This window comes from Triturus cristatus, chromosome 1_1, assembly GCF_964204655.1.
Source record: "Triturus cristatus chromosome 1_1, aTriCri1.1, whole genome shotgun sequence".
Lineage (NCBI taxonomy): Eukaryota > Metazoa > Chordata > Amphibia > Caudata > Salamandridae > Triturus > Triturus cristatus.
This window is the reverse complement of record NC_140579.1, coordinates 548,327,758-548,355,236: the sequence shown is the minus strand read 5'-3', so window position 1 is coordinate 548,355,236 and position 27,479 is coordinate 548,327,758. Positions and strand designations below refer to the sequence as shown.

General features: G+C 49.7%; 1 protein-coding gene and 1 long non-coding RNA gene across 6 annotated transcripts in view; one reads left to right on the top strand and one right to left on the bottom strand.

Annotated features, from left to right (window-relative positions):
• LOC146870586 (copine-8-like) overlaps window positions 1-27,479 on the top strand; it is a 1,950,277-nt gene that overhangs the window by 802,901 nt on the left and 1,119,897 nt on the right. The window lies entirely within an intron of this gene.
• Window positions 1-27,479, bottom strand: part of LOC146870589 (uncharacterized) — a 449,760-nt gene that overhangs the window by 355,856 nt on the left and 66,425 nt on the right. For all 5 annotated transcript variants that reach the window (XR_014978460.1, XR_014978470.1, XR_014978467.1 and 2 more), the window contains one exon: window positions 24,896-24,979. This is a non-coding gene — a long non-coding RNA (uncharacterized LOC146870589). The remainder of the gene's footprint in view (window positions 1-24,895; window positions 24,980-27,479) is intronic.

The following is a 27,479-nucleotide window of genomic DNA, read 5'->3' as shown; positions in this document are numbered from 1 at the left end:
AAACCCACCTACCCGAACTATCTGTGCTTGACTCTTTCATTTCTATTCCGCACCCACTCCTGATCAGAATAGCCACTCCCTTACAGCAATACAATTGATCTGAAGCAATAACATTTTTGACCCAACCACACCTCCCAAATAACTCCTTACTCTCAGATGCCAAAAGGTGTGTTTCCTGTAAAGGCATTACCTGTGCCGGACTATTTTTTAGATATTCCAGTATTTTCCTCTGCCTTGGTTTGGACCTAAGGATATTCACATTATATGTGAGAATTTTGATACTTGGAATGTTAATCGAAGCCATATTTCTTAATAGGTTCCCTTCCTGGTTTTAATCCTGAGCTAAAAAAATATTCCTGCATAAAAGGTGTTGAGGACCTTTTTTGTATTTTTTCCCCATTGCTCCCCACCCGTGCTCCCCCCCCCCCCTTCCGTGCCCATCCTGAGGAACTCTCCCTATGTTATTAGGCATAATAATGCCTATAGGCATACCATCGGGGGGAATTTACTGACACACTATGTGAGAAGATGGCCTGGCATATGCTGGTCACTAGTTATAGTGGCCACCTTGCACCAGTCCAATTCGACTCTTATGGTAGATAGGTTTAAGACAACCTTTTAAAGAAAGCTATCCTGGTGGTATCTGTGGAGAGCAGCCTTCAGGCTAAGTCTCAGAGGAATGTAAAGCAGCTTGTTTTACCTTATAATCTCTTGTATTACCAAATGAAAGGACACCACACAGGTATATCTATAATATATATATGTATGTATTTCTAGACACACTCTACTAATCTCTTTATGAGATTAGAAGTCAGGAACATATGCACAAATCAATGTTTTACAACAAATTAAGCACTTATATGGCTGGGGCCCTAGGGGCGTACCAGACCATGTAATAAAAAAGAGGTTTAGGAATGTCGACTTGCAAGGGGACAAGGCCTAGGGCCTTTAGGATCGCTGGAGCCTCACTAATCCACCCATGGCAGGTAAGTAAAGGACCCACGGGAGACGGGTGCAGTGTGAGAACACAGCCGCGGGTTCCCTATTGGTTTCATTGGAGCAAGTCGCGGTTGGATTTTTAAAGTCTTAGGGTACTTCGGGAGAGTCTACAAGCAAGCCACTTACAAGGTAAGTACTTCGAGGGCCAACACCCACAGGAGCACCGGAGTGCACGAGTTACCTCACCCAGGGAAGCCGGGTGCATAGGTTTCTTTTGGTGTCGAATCGTGGTGTCGTTTTCAATGGAAGCCGAAGTAGATTTGCTGCTTGTGAAGACTGGAGAAGTGTCCGGTGGAATCCAAGGCTGGATTCAGAAGAAGGAAGACCTGAAAGCAGAAGGGACAGTGTTCACAGCCACTTGCCAGTGACCCGGGGCCAGGAAGATGGATGCCCACGGTAGTCGAGTGATTTCAAGTGATTCATGGGTGTCTTGACTCTTCAGCCACGAGGTCCAGGAGGCGTCGATGACAACCAGGAGCTGGATTCAGAGTGTCCCATGAAGTCTGCAGCTTACTGAGGTGTCGGCAACCGGATTGGAGCCAACAAGCCTTGGCAACAGCAAGTCTTGTGGAAATTGAAGAAAGTCAGCGGTGCAGACCAGCAAGGTCTGAGGGACTCAGCCAGTGAGGGTAAGTCAGGGCAGGCCTGGAGCAACCAGGGGAGCCTTTTGGTTTGATGAAGAGTCTTCAGGCGACCCACAAGCCAACCGGCAATCGATCGCAAAGACGCCTTGTGAGGATTCACTTCACAGGAGGCCACGGTCACTCGGGACGAGGTAGGCCTCTGATTTTCGAGGGAAATCCTGCTTGAGGCTTGGACCACACGTGGTCCAATGCACAAGTTTGTAGAACGTCACAAAATGGATGCCACCAGCACAGACACTGGGCTGCCCTCCTGCTACTGACCGAAACTCAGTGGAGGAGGCCCAACAATAGGCATCCTGTCACAGGGAGGTGTAACCACCTTCCAGACAGGATTTAGTGTATTGGGGATGGGTGGGTGCACTCTTAGAGTGCTTTGCAGTCCTGCACTGGGGGAGCAGTAGGCTCCTCTGTGCCTATACCAGCTCAAACCGGTTCAGGGGCTACCAGCCTGCTCTAGCACGAAACTGGACAAAGGGAAGTGGGTGTAGCCACCCACTCCCCTGACCATCCCATAGGGGTGGTCAAAGAGATAGTCCATCCCTTCCTTGTAGTATAAGTTAGGGAACCCTTGCCATTGCAAACTAGATATCCCTGGACGACGCTCTGAAGAAGAATCCTGGACCTTCGACGTTCCTCTACCTTTGGAAAACTGAAGATTCTCCCTTGGAGTCAAGGAGTGACTCCCCTGCTTGACAGACACCAAAACTTTGCATCAGCGGTCACAAACTTTCCCACTCCCGCCGGAGTCCGAAGTCCCTGCAGCCCCAAAAGTAGATTTCCTGATTTTTCTACAGCCATCGTGAGTCCCCAGCGAAACTGAGGCAAGTGGACCCCACGAGTAACGAGGAACAGCAATACCCAGGTACCGTGCACTATTGTCGAGTGCAACCCCTTCACGACATTCTACTAACTTGTACATTGGACCATGTATGGTCCAAGCCTCCAGCAGGATTTCCTCCGAAGATCAGTGGCCTACCTCGTCCTATGTGACCGTGGGCTCCTGGTGAGTGAATCCTCCCAAGGCGTCTTTGCGATCCCTTACCGGTTGGCTTGTGGGTCCCCAGAAGACTTTTCTACAGAACCAAAGGGTTCCCCTGATTGCTCCAGGCCTGCCCTGACTTACCCTCACTGGGTGAGTCCCTCAGACATTGCTGGTCTGCACCGCTCACTTTCCACAAGACTTGCTGTTGCCAAGGCTTTTTGACTCCAATCTGGTTGCCGACACCTCAGTAAGCTGCAGACTTTGTGGTACACGCCAAATCCAGCTCCTGGTTGTCATCAACGCCTCCTGGACCTAGTGGCTGAAGAGTCAAGACACCCGTGATCACCTGAAATCACCCGACTACTGGGGGCATCCAGCTTCCTGGCCCCAGGTCACTGGCAAGTGACTTTGAACACTGTCTCCTCTGCTTTCAGGTCTTCTTTCTTCAGAATCCAGCCTTGGATTCCACCGGACACTTTTCCTGTCTTCACAAGCAGCAAGTCTTCTTTGGCTCCCATTGAAAACGACACCGCGACCCGACACCAAAAGACACCTATGCACCCGGCTTCCCTGGGTGAGGGAACTCGAGCACTCCGGTGCTCCTGTGTGTGTTGGCTCTAGAACTACTTACCCTGTAAGAGACTTGCTTGTAGACTCTCCCGAAGTACCCTCAAACTTTAAAATTCCAACCGCGACTTACTCCATTGGAGTCTACTGGGATCCGCGGCTGTGTTCTCACACTGCATGTGTCTCCCGTGGGTCCTTTACCTTCCTGCTTTGGGTGGATTAGTGAGGCCCCAGCGCTTCTGAAGACCTTAGGCCTTCTCCCATCTCAAGTCGTTCTTCTTATACCTCTTTTTTAGTATATGGTCTGGTACGCCCCTAGGGCCCCAGCCATATAAGTGCTTAACTTGTTGTGAAATGTTGATTTGTGCATATGTCCTTGACTTGTAATCTCATAAAGAGATTAGTAGAGTGTGTCTAGTAATAAATACATATATATTTTATATATATACCTGTGTGGTGTCCTTTCATTTAGTGATTCAGGAGATTATAAGGTAAAACAAGCTGCTTTACATTCCTCTGAGACTTACCCTGAAGGCTGCTCTCCACAGCTACCACTAGGATAGCTTTCTTTAAAATGATGTCTTAAACCTATCTACCATAAGAGTCGAATTGTACTGGTGCAAGGTGGCCACTTTAACTAGTGACCAGCATATACCAGGCCAACTTCTCACATTGGTGGGCAGCGTGTGGGATTACAGCTTGCCATTGTTTTACCAGAAAATCTCTATTTGAATTACTAACTGAAAACCACTAAAGGTACTCAAGGTACATATAAAGTCAAGCTTAGTATCAATAAGTTCTACTGAACTTAGAGCTGTGTGTGAAGGGATAGCACAACCTTTCTACAGCTCAAGCTAGGATCAGTAGGCCACAAACTAGTGTAGGTAGTACAACACTGCACAACACTAGAATGTCCTTAAGGGTTGAAACCAGTGGGTCCACCCAGCCTCAGTATAAGGACACAACTTTCTTTGACTTGAAAGCCATGTGTGCTGCAAGGCACTTGAGGATAGGACAGGGTCCCTCCACACTACACCTGATAGATCTGCTGACAGCAGATGATCTTAGATTATCTCTAGGAGCTAAGGGGTCTGAATCAGGGAGTGGGTCAGCTATAGTCTCTGGGTCAGATGATGAAAATCAAGATGACCTGGACTGTGTGGTTGAAGGGCCAGATCCACAGGGATCTGAAAAGGACAGAGTAATTCTCCCTAAGAGAGCTGACAGAGTGGAAGAGAGGCCTAGGTCCCCTTCAAGGGAATCTGACCACTCCTATCACTCTGGCAGAGAATCTGTCCAGCAGAGGAACTCATACTTTCATAGAAGAGAGACCTCCTCTGAATGAATGTACAAACTGCTGCAGTATGAGGAAGCAAGAGTTGTCCTCAAGGCCAAGCAGTTGACATTAGACAAAGAAGCCTTTGAGCTCCAGAGAGCTTCTAAAAGAGAGGGGTTAGAACCCCCTGGTGGCAGCAACAGTGTCCCTAGTCAGAGATTACATTCCAGACCATAGGAACCAGTCCAAGGTTGTTCCTCCCTACCAGAGTGGGGATGATATCCAAAAATGGATAACTGCTATGGAGAGGGCCTGTAGAGTACAACAGGTCCCCCAGAAACAGTGGGCAGCAATCTTGTGGCTCTCCTTTTCAGATAAAGGCAGAGACAAGCTCCTCACTGTTAGAGAAGAGGATGCTGATGACTGAAGTCCTAAAGAGTGCATTAATAGATGGGTTTGGCTTAACCACTGAACAGTACAGGTTGAAGTTCAGAGACACCCAGAAAGCACAGAATCAGGACTGGACTGGCTTTGTAGATTGTGCAACCAAGGCTCTGGAGGGTTGGCTGGTTGGTAGTAGAGTTACTGATTTTAAGGGATTGTATAATCTTATGATGAGAGAACAGATCGTTAATAATTGCCGAAACCAGTTGTTGCATCAGTACCTGGTGGACTCTGATCTGACCTCTCCCCAAGAATTGGGAAAGAATGCAGACAAATGGGTCAGAACCAGGGTGAGCCAGAAAACCCAGAACCAAGGGGGTGACACTAAGAAGCAGGATCCTAAAGGCTCTGAGAAAGGTGGGGATAAGTCAAAAGACCAGAAGTCTTCACTAGGGCCCCAAACATCTGCTTCTGATGGGGATTCACAGTCCAACAAAGGGAAAGGCCAAAAGAAGCCCTGTTGCAAATTCTGTAAACAGAAAGGGCACTGGACTTCTGATTGTAACAAGTCCAAAGACCAAACCACCACCACTCCTGCCCCTACGGCAACTGTTCCCCCTAGTACAGCTACTGGTGGAGGTTGTAATCAGAATAAGGGTGTAGTAGGGTTGACCCTGGGTTCTGAAGTGGACTCTGGCCCAGTCAGAGTACCCACTCGGGCATTGCTGATTTGTGATGGAGACATTGATATGTCCTTCCTAGTGAGCCCCAGTAATCTGGGCAAATACAAACAGCTGCCTGTAATAAATGGCAAACAAGCTTTGGCATTCAGGGACACAGGTGCTAGTGTCACCATGGTGGCAGAGGATCTTGTGGACCCTGGGCAGATCACCCTGGGTGAAATGTACCAGGTTACCAATGCAAGCAATGTCAGGACCAACCATAGTCTGGCAGTTGTGAATTTCTCCTGGGGAGGGGTAACTGGCCTCAAGAAGGTTGTAGTCAGTGCAGACCTCCCTGTCGAATGTCTATTGGGCAATGATCTAGAGACTTCAGCCTGGTCTGAAGTAGAGTTATGGACTCATGCTGAGATGTTGGGCATACCTGCAGAGGTGCTTGCTGTGACCAGGTCCCAGGCCAAAATGCATCAAACTGAACCAGCTATGGATCCTGAAAGTATGGAACAGGTGGTACCCAAGAGGAGGAGCAGTAGGGTTAAGGCAGTGCCTTCCCCTCTGTCTCAGATCACAGATTCCCCTCCTGAGGGAGGAGAAGCAGATCCTTAAGAAGGAACTGCCCCAGAGGGACTTGAGCCTGATCAGGTTGAGTTCTTGGGGGCAGGGGGACCTTCCAGGGAAGATCTGAGTAAGGAGCAACAGTGCTGCCCCTCTCTGGAACTCCCCAGACAGCAGGCTGCTGCTGAGGCTGCTGGGAGTGCTAGTGGGTCCCATAAAGTTTATTGGGATCAGGGACTCCTATATTCTGAGGCTAGAGATCCTACCCCTGGAGCCACCAGGAGGTTGGTAATACCTCAGAAGTTCAGGGGGTTCCTCTTGACCCTAGCACATGACCTCCCTTTAGCAGGACACTTGGGCCAAAACAAGACCTGGGACAGGCTTGTTCCACATTTTCATTGGCCACACATGTCAGAGGACACCAAGGAGTGTTGTCGCTCCTGTGTCACTTGCCAAGCCAGTGGCAAGTCAGGTGGCACACCAAAGGCCCCCCTGATACCACTACCTGTGGTGGGGGTACCCTTTGAAAGGGTAGGGATTGACATTGTTGGTCCCCTTGACCCTCCAACAGCATCTGGGCACAGGTTTATCCTGGTGGTAGTGGACCATGCCACCAGGTACCCAGAAGCAATTCCCCTCAGGACCACCACAGCCCCTGTGGTGGCAAGAGCCCTCATTGGAGTTTTCTGCAGAGTGGGTTTCCCTAAGGAGGTTATATCTGACAGAGGAACCAACTTCATGTCAGGGTATCTAAAAGCAATGTGGAAGGAGGGTGGTGTAAACTACAAATTCACTACTCCCTATCACCCACAATGCAATGGGTTAGTTGAAAGGTTCAACAAAACCCTAAAGGGAATGATTAAAGGCCTCCCAGAAAAGCTTAGGCGAAAATGGGACCTTTTACTTCCCTGCCTTCTGTTTGCATACAGAGAGGTCCCACAGAAGGGTGTTGGCTACAGCCCTTTTGAACTTCTGTTTGGGCATCCTGTAAGAGGTCCATTATGTTTGGTGAAGGAGGGCTGGGAGTTACCTCTCAAACCTCCCAAACAGGATGTGATGGACTATGTACTTGGTCTCCGCTCCAGGATGGCTGAATACATGAAGAAGGCAACTAAAAACCTGGAAGCACGCCAAGAACTACAAAAAACTTGGCATGACCAAAAGGCTGTGCTGACTGTATACCAGCCAGGACAGAAAGTGTGGGTGTTGGAGCCTGTGGCCCCAGCGGCTCTCCAAGACCAGTGGAGTGGCCCCCATACAATTGTTGAGCGAAAGGGAGAAGTCACCTACTTGGTGAATCTTGGAACTCCCAGGAGCCCCCTTAGGGTGCTCCATGTCAACAGATTGAAACCATATGTTGACAGGGCTGACATGGGCTTGCTCATGGCAACTGATGAGGAACAGGAGGAGGAGAGTGACCCTCTCCCTGACCTGCTCTCACAGAACCCTGATGATGGGTCAGTAGATGGTGTTGCTTTGGCAAGCAGCCTCACTGACCATCAGCAAACTGAATGCAGACACGTTTAGACCTATGTTTAGCCGGACCCCTAGTCAGACTTCCTGGTGCTCCCATGAGGTGGACACTGGAGACAGTCTGCCTGCCAAGAGTAAAATCTACAGGCAACCTAACCATGCCAGGGACTGTATCAGGACTGAAGTCCAGAAAATGTTGCAACTAGGTGTAATTGAGCATTCAGATAGCCCTTGGGCTAGTCCAGTAGTCCTTGTGCCTAAACCTCATACCCAGGGTGGTAAGAAAGAAATGAGGTTTTGTGTAGACTACAGAGGCCTCAATTCAGTCACCAGACTGATGCCTATCCAATTCCCAGGGCAGATGAGCTCATTGATACTTTGGCCTCAGCCAAATATCTGAGTACATTTGACCTAACAGCTGGCTACTGGCAAATGAAGTTAGCTGATGATGCCAAGGCCAAAACAGCATTTTCAACCCCTGGTGGGCACTACCACTTTGTGGTGATGCCCTTTGGTTTGAAAAATGCACCTGCCACTTTTCAGAGGTTGGTGAATAAAGTTCTGACAGGTATGGAAACTTATTACTCAGCTTATCTAGATGATATTGCTGTCTTTAGTTCCACCTGGCAGAATCACCTGGTCCACCTCAGAAATGTTTTGGAGGCTCTGCAAAAAGCAGGCCTCACTATCAAGGCCACTAAGTACCAGATAGGGCAGAGTCGGGTTGTGTACCTGGGCCACCTTGTCGGTGGAGGCCAGGTTCAACCATTGCAGAGCAAAATCCAAACCATAATGGAATGGGTAGCTCCAACCACCCAGACACAGGTGAGAGCCTTTTTAGGCCTGACTGGGTACTATAGGAGGTTTGTTAAGGGATATGGATCTATACTGACCCCCTTAAATGATCTTACCTCAAAGAAAATGCCAAAAAAGGTTCAGTGGACAGCTAGCTGTCAAAAGGCATTTGATGACCTAAAGCAGGCCATGTGTACTGCCCCCATCTTTCAGAGTCCAGACTACACAAAAAAGTTCATTGTCCAAACAGGTGCTTCTGAGCTGGGTGTGGGAGCTGTACTGTCTCAACTGAATGTTGAAGGTCAAGACCAGCCAGTAGCTTTTATAAGCAGAAGGCTGACCCCAAGAGAGAAACGTTGGTCAGCTATAGAGAGGGAGGTCTTTGCTGTGGTGTGGGCCCTGAAGAAGCTGAGGCCATACTTGTTTGGCACTCACTTCATAGTTCAGACTGACCACAAGCCCTCCTATGGCTTAAACAGATGAAAGGTGAAAATCCTAAACTGCTAAGGTGGTCCATTTCCCTACAGGGGATGGACTATAGAGTGGAACATAGACCTGGGACCCAACATGCCAATGCAGATGGACTCTCAAGGTATTTCCACTTAGAACACGAAGACTCAACTGGTCAAGGTTAGTTTAGTGTCCCTGCGTTTGGGGGGGGGGGGTTGTGTAGGAGAGTAGGATCTGCACTTATGTTGCCCCCACTTGTTTTCTGATGTTAACACTGGTTTCTGGCTATAGTCTGGCTGGTTCCCTGCTGCTAATCAGGGCCCCAGTCTCTGTGTTCTCTCTAAACAACTTGGAGTGCATATTAGATGCACTAGTGATTGGATACTGTGGTACCTTATGAGCCCCTTGTATATGGTACCTTAGGTACCAAGGGCATAGGTACTTCACAGGCCTACCAGGGGCTGCAGCATGTATTATGCCACCCCTGGGCAGCAGACTAAATCTGACACCACAGGCCTGCTACTGCAGCCTGGGTGAGGTAGTGTTAGCACTCCTCACTGAGGTATAGGTTCCCTATATCTCACCATACACACACATATAAGCCTATGTCACCCTTAAGGCAGGACCTATCAATCCTGAGGGCAGGGTGCTTGGTTTACAATGTGAGGGGGTGCCTCTGCCTGAGCAGGCCCCCTCTGCAGCTGGCAGAGTCTATTCTCTGTGGCTGTTTATGGATGCGGTGAAACCATATACTCTTAAGTGCATTATAACCTAGCGGTAAATGCTAACTTTGGAATGACTGCATCAAAACATGTCGTGTTTGGTGTCAAACAACTTGGAATCATACCCCCACACCAGTAGCTGGTGTGGGAGTATGGTCCCACCCTTCTAGAGGGGACGACATGTACCTACTGTGGAAACACGGTAGAAATCTGAAAGAGCCCTGGCATCACAAAATGGATGCCACCAGCACAGACACTGGGCTGCCCTCCTGCTGCTGACTGATACTCGCAGTGGAGGAGGCCCAACAATAGGCATCCTGTCACAGGGAGGTGTCACCACCTTCCAGACAGGATTTAGTGTATTGGGGCTGGGTGGGTGCACTCCTAAAGTGCTTTGAAGTCCTGCACTGGGGGAGCAGTAGGCTCCTCTATGCATATGCCAGCTCAAACCGGTTCAGGGACTACCTGCCCCTGCTCTGTCGCGAAACTGGACAAAGGGAAGTGGGTGTAACCACCCACTCCCCTGACCCTCCCATAGGAGTGGTCATAGAGCTAGTCCCCCCCTTTCCTTTAGTATAAGATAGGGAAACCTTGCCATTGCAAATCAGATATCCCTGGACGACGCTCTACAAGAAGAATCCTGGACCTTCGACGTACCACTACCTTTGGAAGACTGAAGAATCTCCCTTGGAGTCAAGGAGTGTCTCCCCTGCTTGGCAGGCACCAAAAACTTGAATCAACGGTCGCAAACTTACCCGCTCCCGCTGGAGTCCGAAGTCCCTGCAGCCCCGGAAGTGGATTTCCTGTCTTCTCGACGGCCATTGTGAGTTCCCAGCAGCGCTGAGGCGAGTGGACCCGATGAGTGACGAGGAACAGCAATACACGAGTACCGTGCACTATTGTCGAGTGCAACCCCTTCACGACGTTGTACGAACTTGTGTATTGGACCACGTGTGGTCCAAGTCTCCAGCAAAATTTCCCTCGAAATTCAGAAGCCTACCTCATCCTGAGTGACTGTGGGCTCCTGTGAAGTGAATCCTCACGAGGCGTCTTCGCAATCCCTTGCCGGCTGGCTTGTGGGTCCCCTGAAAACTTTCTCATCAAACCAAAGGTCTCCCCTGGTTGCTCCAGGCCTTCCCTGACTTACCCTTTCTGGGTGAGTCCCTCAGACCTTGCTGGTCTGCAACGCTGACTTTCTTCAATTTCCACGAGACTTGCTGTTGCCAAGGCTTGTTGGCTCCAATCCGGTTGCCAACACCTCAGTAAGCTGCAGACTTTGTGGGACACTCCGAATCCAGCTCCTGGTCATCGTCGACACCTCCTGGACCTCGTGGCTGAAGAGTCAAAACAGCCTTGATCACCTGAAATCACCCGACTTCCGTGGGCATCTATCTTCCTGGCCCCGGGTCACTGGCAAGTGACTGATTACTGTCCCTTCTGCTTTCAGGTCTTCTTCATCTTGAATCCAGCCTTGGATTCCACTGGACACTTCTCCAGTCTTCACAAGCAGCAACACGTCTTCGGTTTCCATTGAAAACGACGACGCGACCCAACACCAAAAGACACCTATGCACCCGGCTTCCCTGGGTGAGGTAACTCGTGCACTCCGGTGCTCCTGTGGGTGTAAGTGGCTTGCTTGTAGACTCTCTAGAAGTACCCTTAAACTTTAAAAATCCAACCGCGACTTGCTCCTTCGAAATCAATAGGGAACCCGCGGCTGTGTTCCCATACTGCACGCGTCTCCCGTGGGTCCTTTACTTACCTACCTTGGGTGGATTAGTGAATCCCCAGCGATTCTACAGGCCCTAGGCCTTGTCCACTTGCAAGTCGACTTTCCTAAACCTCTTTTTTAGTATATGGTCTGGTACGCCCCTAGGGCCCCAGCCATATTTGTGCTTAACTTATTGTGAAACGTTGATATTTGCATATGTTCCTGACTTCTAATCTCATAAAGAGATTAGTAGAGTGTGTTAGTAATAAATACATATATATTTGATATATTTACCTGTGTGGTGTCCTTTAATTTGGTAATTCAAGAGATTATAAGGTAAAACCAGCTGCTTTACATTCCTCTGAGACTTAGCCTGAAGGCTGCTCTCCACAGCTGCCACCAGGATAGCTTTCTTTAAAAGGTTGTCTTAAACCTATCTACCATAAGAGTCAAATTGGACGGGTGCAAGGTGGCCACTATAACTAGTGACCAGCATATGCCAGGCCAACTTCTCACACCGCCCCCCTGGTGAACAGCGGCACGGGCTGCAGTTTACTTAATAAGGTCAAATATTCAGAAAAAAAACGTTAAATAAACGGGCAAGCATTGAGATGCAGGTTAACTGAAGTTACGAAGTAACTAAGGTGGTTTCCTGCACCACTTAACTTTAGGAACACTTCTATTAAAATATATAAAACTCTTAAAATAAAAAAATTAAAATAAATAAAAATTTAAAAACATCTTGCGACAAATGTGTACAAATATAACAGTTTTATGATAAATTTAAATAAAGGTGTAACCATTAAGATGCAGAAGCGTTTTACCATACCTCAGCATTGAGAGGTATAATTTTAAGTGATAGCTTTGAAACATTCATGTTTCTTCAGCCCACCCTAACAATAATGCCAATAGTGAACTAATGAGCATATTTACAAGCCCGCACCTCCACCGGAGCATCACTTTTTTTGACACTCCTGTGGCGCAGCGTCATTTTCCATATTTACAAGGTGGCTCTAAGCCAGTTTGTGTGGCTTAACACCAACTTTTAAATATGCCCCTTTCCACCACAGCGCGCTGTGCAAAAGGGGCTTGCAATGGGTGTTGCTCTGGGCGTTCCACTGCAACATCCGTTGTTTTTTGACGCTGCCCGAGATTTGCAAGGCTGAGGCAGCACCAAAAACTAACGTCATGAAATACCAGGCGTTATAATGGCGATACGAGGAAAATTATTAATTTCTCCTAGTTTTTAGTTTTTTCCATTTGTGTTGCATTCTGCAGCACACATAGAAGGGGCAACTCGCCAATATTGATTGTTTATTTGCAGGAAGGTGTCCCTTCCTGCTCATAAACAATTGTCCCTGCAGTGCAAGCACCCTTGCAACATGGCGGCAGGGTGCCTGCACTGGTGCTAGGCAGGTTTTTTTTGCGCCAGTGCTAGGGGAAACACAGGGGTGCACCATATTCTTGTGAATACCGCATATCCCTGTGTTCTCAAAATGTCGGAGTAGAGCGCTGCCAAATTTGGTGTAGCTCTGACATTTTATTGTAAATATTCCCCCAAGAGGCAAGTCAGTTGTCATGTGCACCCTATGGGTGGCCTAGGTAGCTAATATACTTGGACAACATGATAATCAAACACAGGAGAAAGTATTGTACAGTGCACATTCTGAACTCATGTATTTTGAGGTCCTTCTATATGCTATATTGAAGAAAAAGGAGGCAAAGTGGAAAAACAAATTGCCTAGTATCACACAGTTTAGTCAAGGGGAAAGCTGGGGTTTGATCTTTGGTTTTCTGGCTTCATATTGTGCAATTCAGCCACTAGATGTACATGCTTTGCTTCCCCTATGACCACCTTACACAATCCCTGATCCACCCACATCCCATACCGCCATCCTGCTTTCATCAGTGCCGCCCTTGGTCACACCACAGACCATATTTTGTGGCCCCTGGGCAGATGTTTGCGAGTACCCATGTCTTAGAGAGTGTAGAAAACAACAGAGAGCAAACTAAAGATGGCCAGAAAGGCAAGGGGCAGAGAAAGGAAAAAAGGAAAGATAACTCCAGAATAAAATAGAGAGATATGCATGCGTATCAAATCACTTTTAACGAGGGTACTCTGAAGGGAGCATAGGAGGAGAAGGAAGGGTGAGAGAAAACGTAGGATGTCAGGCTAGGATTCACGTGACATGTCGCATGTAGAGTTACAGATAGGGCAAGAGAACTAGGAATGGTGCCAAGAGAGTGAGGGGGAAGCTAAGCAGAGAGAGAGAGTGGTTGAAAGAGCAATGCCATGGCAAGTGTGTACATGGAGAAGAGTGCAGGAAAGGCCTGTAGCACACACAGTGTAGGACTGACATGTGGACTCCATGCTATGGTTAAAATGCCCGACGAGGGACAGTGTGGTAAGGGACAGACAATGCTAGAGTATTCCTAGCATTGTGTGCCAGGGAGAGGACAACCATCTTGGTTTATAGGGGGGAAAGATCATATATAAAAGACGGTTCTATGCCAATTCGTGGAACATGGCAAAGCCTGTTTCCATGAGTCTTTATCAATGAACTTCTTTTGGCGAGTTTTTTACTTAGAATTGCGTTCATCATGCTGATAAAACGAACCTCGCAAATGCCCTTCTAGATTAAAAAAATATCACTTTTATCTAGGTTGACTTATCACCTTAATACTCTTTCCCCTTTTATTTCCTGGGGATCTTTCTAAAATCCTCATTCCTGGTCGCCCCCCCTTCCTTTCCACCGCCTAATTTTCTGGCACGAAGTTTCACCCCATGTTCCAAATAGCCTCCTCCTAGTTTTTCCAGGTTAGACAAGGGTGGTGTGGCCCTCTCCCCTATCCTGCTGTGTTTTTGCTAGCACCCCTGCCGTTTTCCATCTTTACTCTAGCTTTTTTGTTGATTTTCCATCGATGTGCTTCTCTGTTCTTTCGAGTTTGTGGTAGACACAAAATCAAGACTATCAGGGCCCTTTTTTAACATCCCCTCCTTCTTATTAGACTATATTCCTATTGTTTTAAGAATTCTAAGAAGTGGTGTTTACCGCGAAAATCATTTCATAATTGAGTTTCCTGGAAAGGCATGTTGGCAGTATGGCAATTCTCCAAAACAAAGTTTTGTCAGCCTGGTGCTGCCCATCTTAGAATTGAGCCATAATGAGGGAATACCATGAAAGGCAGCAGATGGGGTCACAAAGAAAGTAAGTGTTGCAGGTCAGTGTAGTCGCAGTTGTAGTGAGAGAAGAGATGTCCGTTCCAAGTGCATGCTTTCAATAATATACTTAATACCCCCCACACACACATAACTTGGAGGCATGACATAACTGGATACAACAAAACCATAGGTGGTACAAGTTAGCCACAGAGGGCACTGCCTGAAAATGGGAAGCAATAGTTTGGGCATATGTCCTGTAAGACCTGGGGTCACCGGGCCCTAAGGGGGTAACGTGACTCAAGCGGTTGGGCACCCAAAGGCTTAAGTGTAAAGTGACCATACAGCACACCCATCCCCCTGAAGCCCGAAACGCACACAATAATGGACGCCACACAGTAGGTTCAATGAAAATCAAACAAGTTTATCTAAGCAGTTAGATGCAAACGCAGTTCATGAGATGGCAATGGGCATTACTTGAATACATTAACAGTAGATTCACCAGCATTTCATTATTGTGCCCTAGGCAGTACCTGAATACATTAGTGTCAGATTCACCAGCAATTCATTATGATGCACCATGCAGTACCTGAATACATTAGCGTCAGATTAATCAGCAACTCATCATAGTTCCATTGGCAATACCTGGCGAACCTGGGGGAACGGCGAACACAGCGGTTAACCAGCGCGCTGCGCCCCTCCCACCACTAGCGTTTCAATCCGCCGTGGGTACCTTGCGCGGTATCTAGCGATTATCAGCGCTTTAAAATAGGGCTGGAAAACATAGCGACACCCATGGGAGACTACTAGCGCTTACGCGCAGAACTTGAGGACTCAGCGCTACTCGTAATAACCAGGCACTAAGCACTTCAGAGTAGGACGTGAGAACACAGCGCTACTCGTAATAAACAAACATGAGGCACTTCAGAGCAGACCTTAAGAATACAGCGCTACTCGTAATAATTAAGCATCAAGCACTTCAGAGCAGAACTTCAGAATACAGCGCTACTTGTAATAATTAAGCATCAAGCACTTCAGAGCAGAACTTCAGAATACAGCGCTACTCGTAATAATTAAGCATCAAGCACTTCAGAGCAGAACTTCAGAATACAGCGCTACTCTTAATAATCAGGCCTTAAGCCCTTGGTCCCCTTGTATGCGACAGTCTAGCAGCAAGGGGGGCAATCCCACGGAGGGGAATCAGAGTCTCCGATGCCAGGGGGGAATCCCACGGAGGGGAACCAGAGTCTCGGAGTGCGGTGCCGCTCCCGATCGACAGGGGGGCGCACCGGGTCTTCCACCAGCCTCCCGGGGAGCAGGGGGGTGAGTCCCAGGCCTCCGCACGGCCATGCTACCTCCCAGCCCCCAGGGGTTACCTCGATCTCGGCGTCCTTGGGGGATCTTCACTGCAGCGGCGTCCGTCACGGCTCCGGGCACCGCAATCAACGCGCTCAGCAGCCGGGGGACAGGTCACAGCCTCTCACGTCTCCGACAGCGGCAGCGACGGGGCCCCGGGCTTCTCCGCGGGCCCCAACTCGATGATGGGGCTCACTTCAGGCCTCCAGGCCGCGGCGGTGAGCACGCTTCAGGTCCCCGCACCAGGGGGGGGTGACAAGTTAAGCAGGGGCGACGGCGGGCTCAGTGCTCCGCGCCCGATGCGGGACTGACTCGGGGGATCCCAGGCAAGGTCGGGGAGCGCAGGGGTCACAGCGCTAGTACCTGGTTGATCCCCAGCAGTCCAGCAGTCACTTTCAACTTAGGTTTCACTAGGGAGCTTCAGGATTAGGTTTCAGCATTCAGTTTCAGCATGAAGTTCCAGCGTTTGGTTTCAGCATTCAGTTTCAGCATGCAGTTCTAGCATTTAGTTTCAGCATTCAGTTTCAGCATGCAGTTCTAGCATTTAGTTTCAGCCTTCTTACTGGCGCAGATGTCACTGGCACCCTTAGGGGTTCTGTTTCTTGGGGGTAGGGATTGAGTTGGTGACTAGTTCCTTCCTAGTCAGATTTGGCAGATGGTCCCTGGGTCCTCCTACCGCTGGGCTAGATCAGTGGGCTGTACAGGATCCCTCACTCACTTAAAAGGCAGTACCTAAGTCCTGTCACTTTCAGAGGCATAAGTCCCTGGCTAGGCCCTACCGCCTAAAACTCCTGCGTGGATTCTCCAGGTCTGCTTTACCCTAACTGGCCAACTGACTAGAAAATGTTCCCTTCCTCTGTTAAGTAGCCCTAGGTCAGGTGACCTCTATCCAAGGCGGCAAAAGTAAAAACCCCACCTCCCTTTTAGAAGGTTCCAGCACATTCCAGGAGCTTCCCCATTCTACCTATGGGACAAAAAAGGCGGGCTGGTGTTGCAACATTGTTGTGGGGTTCCAGCCAGCTCCTGGCAGCTAGGGTGCTACTAGAAAGACCACCTTGCAGTAGCAGGGGCCAGTGGAAGCCATCTTGGGAGAAAGGAGCACCTGCACCTTAACACTGGTTATTTGATCTAACATGCATTAAAAAACGAAAAAATTCAGGGAAAAAGGGCCAAGTCCAACACAACCCCCTTCCAGCCAAAAGCCAGGGTAGACCGATCAATGCCTTGATGGGCTTCCCTGCTTGGGGCGAGAAAAGGTGGACGCAGGCCCGCAACTGCAGGAGCACCCGCAGGTTCTCCTCCACTCTGGAACCCGATGGTTCCCTCTCAAACCTCCCTGGACCAACGAAGCCACCCCACTGGGGCTCCCTAGCTGGTTGTGGGCAGGACCGGCCCCTGGGCCATCCAGATGTCTCTGGCCCTTGTGGTTTCGCAGAGTGGGGGGCAGTAACCCCAGGCCTGTAGTGCCCATTGACCACTCCCCTCCTCTTCCTTCTGGGGTTCCTCACCCTACTCCCATGCGAGGCACCCTCAGACCACCACTCTCTCCCCAGTCCAGGGCCTTGACCCCTCAACTGGTTCCCCAGCCTAGCGTCTAAACCCTTAGGCTGCACCGGTGCCAGGGGCAAGTTCACCCTCCCCCTGCACCCCCTCCCAGAGTTCCGCACCTTCCCACCTGGAAAAGTACCCCTGGAAGACAATCCTGGGGGGACACTGTTTACAGATGCCCCACCCGCCAGGTCAGGCAACCCCTGAACCTGGCATCCCAGCCCAGGATCTAAACCCTGCGGCTGGGCCGACCCCAGAACCTCAGGAGCTCGGATTACAGTCGCCCCGGGTCCTCCTGACACTAGGGGCTCCCCCTCACCGGGCGGCACATCAGGACAGCCTAGGCTCCTAACCTGGGACTCCCTTATGGAACTCTCCAGGCCCTGAGACTGCGGTTGGGGCACCTCGGGACACCTCCCCGTCTCACTCCTTCCGATGGATAGGACGTGAGGCCCTACAACCCTCTCTCTTCCCGGGGACCTAGCTGGGCTATTCGCCACCTCTCCCACCTCGCTGGGTTGGAAGATTCCTGCACCACCCCCTTCAGGGTCACTCCCCAATGCCTCCTCAGACACCCTGACGATATCATCCTTGGGTAAATAGAATTTTGACTCCTGAGGATCTTTTGGTACGCTGCCACCATTGTCCTTATTGGACGCCTTTAACTGGAGGGCGCGCAGCTCCAACTCCTTCAGCTGAAGCTCGTGTGCCAGCTTCTTTTCTTCCATTGCCCATCTCTTGTTGTCTCTCTCCCTTTCTCTCTCTTGTTCCAACTTGGCCAGCTCCCACTTTAACTGCCTCTCCTCCCTCCTGTCCTCATACTCTGGAGACGCGCTCCTCCTAGACCCTGTCCTACTGCTGGCCCCAGAACGTCTCCCTGGGGGCACATTTTCAGACACATCTACATTTAGTATGTCTAGTACTTCCTGGGCGCTCTCCTCCTGAGGTGCATCTGGCGCCTCCTGTCCCTCATCCTCTCTCCACTCTGGGTGGGCCTCTACCCATGCCCTTAAGGCGGTACGAAGTTCCGGTCCTTTGGCCCTCCGCACCCCCAGGCACCCCCATCCCCTGCCCGAATTCTCTCAGCTGCCTTACAGTGTACCCCTCGAGGTCGGCTAACCGGAACTCCATCGTGACAGGTGGGGACCTAGATATCAAGGAAGAAAAATTCTAGGATACGGGTGACAGTTGCAAGCTAACCAGGATTTTACACCCTCAGTCTGGACAGTGGAATGCAATCAGTGCAGTAATAAACAGTTGCACAGCTTAAATACAATAGGCGTTTAATTGTGGCTCCCTCCGCTTCACGGGAGGGTGCTGTATGGTCACAGGTCCTAATCCCACCGCTCGCCACCAATGTAAGACCTGGGGTCACCGGGCCCTAAGGGGGTAACGTGACTCTAGCGGTTGGGCACCCGAAGGCTTAAGTGTAAAGCGACCATACAGCACACTCATCCCCCTGAAGCCGGAAACGCACACAATAATGGACGCCACACAGTAGGTTCAATGAAAAGCAAACAAGTTTATCTAAGCAGTTAGATGCAAACGCAGTTCATGAGATGTCAATGGGCATTACTTGAATACATTAACAGTAGATTCACCAGCATTTCATTATTGTGCCCTAGGCAGTACCTGAAAACATTAGTGTCAGATTCATCAGCAACTCATCATAGTTCCATTGGCAATACCTGGCGAACCTGGGGGAACGGCGAACACAGCGGTTAACCAGCGCGCTGCGCCCCTCCCACCACTAGCGTTTCAATCTGCCGTGGGTACCTTGCGCGGTATCTAGCGATTATCAGCGCTTTAAAATAGGGCTGGAAAACATAGCGACACCCATGGGAGACTACTAGCGCTTACGCGCAGAACTTGAGGACTCAGCGATACTCGTAATAACCAGGCACTAAGCACTTCAGAGTAGGAAGTGAGAACACAGCGCTACTCGTAATAAACAAACATGAGGCACTTCAGAGCAGACCTTAAGAATACAGCGCTACTCGTAATAATTAAGCATCAAGCACTTCAAAGCAGAACTTCAGAATACAGCGCTACTCGTAATAATTAAGCATCAAGCACTTCAGAGCAGAACTTCAGAATACAGCGCTACTCGTAATAATTAAGCATTAAGCACTTCAGAGCAGAACTTCAGAATACAGCGCTACTCGTAATAATTAAGCATCAAGCACTTCAGAGCAGAACTTCAGAATACAGCGCTACTCGTAATAATCAGGCCTTAAGCCCTTGGTCCCCTTGTACGCTGCAGTCTAGCAGCAAGGGGGGCAATCCCACGGAGGGGAATCAGAGTCTCCGATGCCAGGGGGGAATCCCACGGAGGGGAACCAGAGTCTCGGAGTGCGGTGCCGCTCCTGATCGACAGGGGGCGCACCGGGTCTTCCACCAGCCTCCCGGGGAGCAGGGGGGTGAGTCCCAGGCCTCCGCACGGCCATGCTACCTCCCAGCCCCCAGGGGTTACCTCGATCTCGGCGTCCTGGGGGTTCTTCACTGCAGCAGCATCCGTCACGGCTCCGGGCCCCGCAATCAATGCGCTCAGCAGCCGGGGGACAGGTCACAGCCTCTCACGCCTCCGACAGCAGCTGCGACGGCAGCGACGGGGCCCCGGGCTTCTCCGCGGGCCCCAACTCGATGATGGGGCACACTTCAGGCCTCCAGGCCGCGGCGGTGAGCACGCTTCAGGTCCCCGCACCAGGGGGGGGGGGGGTGACAAGTTAAGCAGGGGCGACGGCGGGCTCAGTGCTCCGCGCCCGATGCGGGACTGACTCGGGGGATCCCAGGCAAGGTCGGGGAGTGCAGGGGTCACAGCGCTAGTACCTGGTTGATCCCCAGCAGTCCAGCAGTCACTTTCAACTTAGGTTTCACTAGGGAGCTTCAGCATCAGGTTTCAGCATTCAGTTTCAGCATGAAGCTCCAGTGTTTTGTTTCAGCATTCAGTTTCAGCATGCAGTTCTAGCATTTAGTTTCAGCATTCAGTTTCAGCATGCAGTTCTAGCATTTAGTTTCAGCCTTCTTACTGGCGCAGATGTCTCTGGCGCCCTTAGGGGTTCTGTTTCTTGGGGGTAGGGATTGAGTTGGTGACTAGTTCCTTCCTAGTCAGATTTGGCAGATGGCCCCTGGGTCCTCCGACCACTGGGCTAGATCAGTGGGCTGTACAGGATCCCTCACTCACTTAAAAGGCAGTACCTAAGTCCTGTCACTTTCAGAGGCATAAGTCCCTGGCTAGGCCCTACCGCCTAGAACTCCTGCGTGGATTCTCCAGGTCTGCTTTACCCCAACTGGCCAACTGACTAGAAAATGTTCCCTCCCTCTGTTAAGTAGCCCTAGGTCAGGTGACCTCTATCCAAGGCAGCAAAAGTAAAAACCCCATCTCCCTTCTAGAAGGTTCCAGCACATTCCAGGAGCTTCCCCATTCTACCTATGGGACAAAAAAGGCGGGCTGGTGTTGCAACATTGTTGTGGGGTTCCAGCCAGCTCCTGGCAGCTAGGGTGCTACTAGAAAGACAACGCTGCAGTAGCAGGGGCCTGTGGCAGCCATCTTGGGAGAAGGGAGCACCTGCACCTTAACACTGGTTATTTGATCTAACATGCATTAAAAAACGAAAAAATTCAGGGAAAAAGGGCCAAGTCCAACATGTCCCCTGTTGGAGAGTACTTTATTGCCCGTCCAACTAGGCTTGCTGGATTCCCTACTGTTATGTTTTCCCTTTACACACTTGAGCCATATCATGCCACCTGTCACTTGGTTGGGAATTGCACCTACACATCCCCGGTAATATTTGGGAGTAAAAACAATTATTAGCTTAAACTTGAACAGGACGACCAGTAGGGTGCGTACAACTTGTCATACCAAAGACAGGGCTCATGATATGCTATATTGACAGAATCCAACACTGATAACATACAGAACGCCTTACATTGTTGAAGACAAGTTCATTTAACAACATTAGACGACATTGACCAATGATCAACAAGGGAAAGGAGTTTGCCAGCTTTAACATCAGCCTGATAAATTAGGTGTACACAATTTTAATAAGTTTTATGATTGACGTTATTAACAGCATGAAAATGATAACCTTTAGTGGTGCTTGATCACTTATTAACAACATGTGGAAAAAGACAGTAGTTCTGCACATATAAGCACAGCTGGGAATTTAAAACACTCAGCTACTCACCAGGGAGAAACACCCACGAAGAAGCATGCTCAACCCCTCCCCACAAATAAAGAGCCCAAGGCTAGACCTGGAAGTTAAAGACCGACTTTGGACCACCCTTCACCCCACCAGCCCCAATCCCACATCAAAGTCATTTTAGACCAATATTAACGTAGCCGTAGATTTCTAAGACTTGTCCATCATCTTTGTCTTACCTACTTTGAAGTAACACCTACAAGGCCTACCAAAGCACAGGGATGGTTGGGCAGGAAATTTCCGCCCTGTGTGGGTGATGACTGAGAAGCAGGGGACCAATACTGTGACTCAGGGGTTGTCTGGCTTGTAAGCATCCGCTGCACCTGCCATCTGATTCCTTCCCCTGGGAATGACACACACGGGACACTACCTGTTGTCCCTCTCGGGTCAACCCATAGGGTAAACCCACTTTAGAAGAAGGGGCAAAGGATGGGAGAGGTGGGTTAATCCTACCCATACCTAGCAGTGTGTAGTGGCCTATAGGAGACTGCTGAAATATGGAGGGAGGAATGGAGGGAAGGTGGGACGAGTGATGGAGATAAAGATGCAGAGGGGCAGAGGATGGGTGGCAAGGTGTCAGGAAAGAGTAGGAAGGAAGAGGGGAAGAGAATGGCTGGAGACAGAGAGGGATGCAGGAGGAACTGAAGAATGATGGAGAGAAGGGTGACGCTAGGCAGGAGCAGGGCGTAGAAGGACAAGGGTAAGGTAGATGAGAGGATATCACTAGGAGGGAACCGGGTGCAGAATAACCAGACAGGATGACACAAAGGAGGGACAGGAGGCAGAGGACAAAGTGAAAGATGGGGCGGACAGGGGTGTCAGGCATCTGGTAAATCTGCACCTCCTGGCAGCATGGGATGCACAGTGAGGAAGGTAGAGTGTGTGAGAGCCGAGCTAGCACTTGCCCCATCCATCGACCTGGTTGAGTTCTGAAATACAGCAGCTGTCTGGCTGATCACAAGATGGCTAATTACCCCCTTTGCAAAGCAGTGATGGGCGCTGGCAGCGCCTGAGGTGTGACACCTCAACTGCGCTAGATTTACCTCTTGGAAATAACAAATTGGAAACGGAGGCAAGGGCTGAGGCTCATGTCATTTTTAGGCTCAGACGTTACTCTGAGGGAACTATATATAACTGTACATGTTGAGCTCACTTTAAGTGCCCTTAATATGACATATGCGCCATTTCCTGTGTGTCTTGTCCACTGGGTTTTAGCTGGTTCTGTGAATGAGCCGGGTGGCAAGCACGGTTCGGGCCAATATATCTACTCTAACTCTACAGCCCTGCCTGTGCATCCCCGTTGTTACAGTTAGCGCTCTAGAGTTTCAGCTAGAGCGCTGCAGGACACGCGTAGGTTGCGCTCACGTCGGAGACGTGAGCGCGTATATAAATAATAAACGGGCGGGCGAACGAGTTAGTTCGCGCCCAACTGAATAACGAAGTGTAGTGTGTTCATTGCGCTGCGCGCACGCTAGGCCCCCCTGACTCCCCAGACCACAAGGGGGCTGACCCAGGGCCCTACCCTTCCTAGGCAGAGGTCAGGGAGTTAGAACACCACACTGGCGACGAGGGGTGACTACTGAACCCCAGGAACTCCTGCTACCGGCTGCACAGCCAAGGAGGCCTCGCCTGACGGCGCAGCGCGCTGCACCTGCCCACGTGCGGCGACCGACTGATCAAGTGAGTGCACGGCGACCCCTGTTCACACGTCGGTGGTTTCGACACCGCCATGGGCGATGATGAGATGCCCGGCCCTGCGGGGGCGCTGCTCCATCACCCCGCTTCAGGAGTGCTGCCTCCTTTTAGCGAAGCCGCAGACCCCACGACCGCGGCTCCGCGGTGGCAGACATGGCTGGGGCGGCTGGAAAACTACTTCGTTGGGTCCAGAGAGACGGACGGAGCAGTGAAACGCTCCCTACTACTTCACTACGCAGGAGAAGAGATTTACCTTCTGTTCAAGCACCTGCCCGACACGGGTCCCCCGACGGACTATGAAGCGGTGGTTGCGGCCTTGAACGCACATTTTGACCCCCAAGTCAACCCTGATTACGAGCACTTCAAACTTCGCCAAGCGAAACAGCGCGAAGGAGAGTCGGTTGACGCGTTCCACGCGAGGCCGAGGGTTCTCGCAGACACGCACCTGGTCGGAGACCGGGCTAAAGAGGAAATTAGGGCGCAACTGATCTTGGGGATCAGGAGTAAGACGCTACGAGGCATGATACTTCGCAAGCCCAACATCGCGATGAACAACATCCTCGTCCTGGCCTGGACTCACGACCTGTCAGAGGCACGCACAGAGGAAATGGATCTGGCCCTAGTGAAAGGAGCTGCCAGTACCATGGAGGTGAAAGTGGAGAAAGCGGACGCAGTCCGGAGAAAAGAACGGCCGCCAAAGCCCCGCGATCGGCGGGCCCCCGATCAAGCCAAGCAATGTGGGTACTGCGGATACGACGAACACCCCCTCAAAGCATGCCCGGCTCGAGGGAAAACATGCACCAACTGTGGCATCGACAACCATTTCACGTCGGTCTGTCGCAGGAAGACGCAGCGGAGCAGCCACAAGCGAGACAAGCCAGTGAGGAAGCTGGTACGGCAACTGTCACACACGTCACTATCGTCGCAGCCACGGCCCAGGAAAGAACAAGCCAGGGAGTACCCAGACTCAGACACTGAGTCCGACGATGAGGAAGAAACGTACCTTGTGTCATTCACCAGAGCCCTCAAAAGCACCCGGCGACCTCAGCCACGCTGTGACATATTGATAGCTGGATCGGAGGTGAACGCTGTGATAGACACTGGTGCGTCGGTGACGGTGATGGGTGTGCAACAGTACAACCGCCTCAGACCAAGGCCGGAGCTCGGACCGTCGAAGGATCTGTCACACAATTCCTACAGCCTCACATTAGACTCTGGGTCTAGTTTCTTTGGTTCAGAGCTATTGGGTGCAGAGTTTGATGGCCCAATTATTTTTGGCTAAAAGAGAGATTAATATTTCAGAATTTTATTTTATTTTATTGGAGTAGACCACCCAAACCCCACTTTCTCTTATTATACATTAAAATATTTTCAAAAATGGGGGCTATCCCCACATCCCCTACTTTTTAATGTATTATAAAAATTAATATTTTCTTTTTTTCGGGGAACATCATACCACCTTCACCCCCTTGTATGTAACCTTACACTATGCCCTTCCCAACCCCAATCCCTAAAAACACCTTTACCAGCCCCTTAACCACTCCTTACCCTAAAACACCTTTACAAAACTATAACTTTACCCATCCCTAAATCCTAAAAACACCCTTACTTCCCTATTCCCTTACCCACTCCAAACCCTAAAAAACCCTCACCAGCCTCTACCCTTACCCACCCCTAAACCCTAATGTACACTTACTTTCGTATCTTTTTGATAGTGTTTAATAGTTATTTTCAGGTTGTTTGTCGCTGTTTCAAGATGTTGGGTTTTCTTTTAGGTAGTCTATGTCAAAAGATAGAAGTTGGAAATTATTTTATTCATTATTTGCTATTTAACAATTTTACGTTTAATAACAACTAATAAAAATTACGTTTTAATGTAAATATAAGTTTTACTTACTTGGTTAAATAGTTGTTGAAATGTATATACTTATTCTGTAATGGTTTGTGAGAAAATCTAGTCGTCTTTGCAGTAGTTATTTCTTTAAATCCCCACAAGATCGCTTTCTAGAGCATATTAGAAACCCCACTCACATTTAGAGCATACTCCAGAGGCTTGGGCTGACCTCCTGGGAACTCATGATACGATTCTCCATGAGGCCTAGCTGAGGTTTGTCTATTGTAATTCTTTCCATAACTGGTACCGGACCCACCTGAGACTCCATGAGGAAGGGCTCTCACCCTCTGATGCCTGTTGGTGCTGTGGTATGAGACACTGTGACCTACTACACATCTTAAGGAGCTGCACTGCTCTAACTGTGTATTAGTCTGTATGGTCTGTACTAGGGATGGCATCGGATCTTCAGTTTACACCTTCAATCCGGCTTGCTGTCCTTGATGATATGGACAACTGCGTGGCACCTAGTAAATACTCTCAGAGATGGTTGGTGAGGGCACTGGCAATAAGTGTGCATACTGCACCACTGGAGGACACTGTCCACCCCAATACTTTTCGAATAACTGTCTGAGTTTTCTAGGGTTGTGTAATGTGAACTGGTCATTTATCTGGTCTCTTTGAGGACATCTGGGAACACTTTAACAACCCAACAACAGGCACAGAGTAGGTACCCAACACTGGGGTGCTCTCCAGATTTTTGATCCAGGATAGATGAGTGATGCTGCACTACCCCTTACATATCCATGCCCAATGAGACCACCCTCGTGTCCCTTTCACATGCTCACACGGCTCCCGCCTGGTTCACTCCATCTCCGTACCAGAGTAGGTACCCAACACTGGGGTGCTCTCCAGATTTTTGATCCAGGATAGATGAGTGATGCTGCACTACCCCTTACATATCCATGCCCAATGAGACCACCCTCGTGTCCCTTTCACATGCTCACACGGCTCCCGCCTGGTTCACTCCATCTCCGTACCACCTTCTCCACATAGGGAGGTGATGCACACCTGTTACTAGTGGGGGTGTTATGAGAGGTCCTATATCTCTACCTAGGAACGGGCAATTAGAAGGAACTGATTTTATCTTATGTGAACCCCTACCAGGCAAATTCTGCAGATGGAAGGGTCACTAGGTCCTTTTTGGGCGACAAGAGGTGTGGCTACCTGAGAGCCCCATCTAGACTCGCATTGACCATCTAGTAGAGCAAGAGGTCCATCCAGTCCACCTGTTCACTTGCCCTTTGTTCGCTTATTTCTATTGTTCCTGGTTAAGGTTGACTGTCATTGACAGTGTTACCTAAATAGCAGCGAACTGTGATATATGTTTGCCTTGTGTAAGGTGCAGCTAGTTTCATAAGTCAATAAAGAATTGCTATATAAAAAAAAATAAGAAAAAAAACCTTCGCACGGCAAAAGTGGGGAGTTCTCCCTGGAATATATGCATCCTTAACCTCCAGCTTTCATTCTAGGGTGTGATCCTACAGTGAAAGTGTGTACGTGGTGGTGGGGGGAGTGGTCTGAATCATTTGGATGATCATGTTACCAGTAACTTCGGTTAGATCTCGTGGACCAGTCACGCATTTTATTGCACTACCTTTACATCTGCTGAACCCAAAAAATAGCTGAGCATCATTTTTCTGGGGAACTGCTTAGCATCCAAATGAAGGGGCCCATGATTTGCAAATGGTTTGTTTTCTTTTTTCATTTTCTTTCATATGTATGGGAGAAACCTTTTCGGATCTATTGTTTTTTTCCCAGTTTATTTTATTGTGATGCTTTTTTCTTTTGAGGCTCTTGTTCTTCTGCTTCGCTGAGAATCAGCACAGTGATAAGACCCGCATTTGGATCTGGATGCACAGGTTGAGAACTACTGAATAATTGGACCAACTTCTTTCAAAATCTGTCTTGTTATATCTCCTGGTGTTCTAGGGCTCTGATCTCATAGCCCTTCCCAGCAGCCGGCACAGGAGGAGTCTGCCGGTGACAGCCCTGTGAAGCCAGAGATAGCTCTGTTGTCAACCCTCTTCTCTCGTGATTGCAGGCAGTGACAGGAGCTGCGGTGTGACAGTTCACGCTATGAGATCTCCAGTGGTTGTCAGATGCCCCTTCTACTGTATCTCGGTCTCCAACCTCTTCCTCAGTAAAGGGAATGACATGGGCGTCAATAAGGGCATCCAGGAGCCCTGACGTAACATTTGACCTTTAGCTCTTCAGGTACCAGCCCTTGTTTCAGGGCCATGAAGGCAGTGAAAATAACAGGAAGTAAAGAGGGCCAGAAAAGGCTTGTTTACTTCCTGTAGTTTCATCTCCTTGGTCTTGACATCTCAGGAGGCCAATAGGTGGTCCTTGAGGACCTAGGGGGTGCAGTAAGCGGTCAAGACTGTGA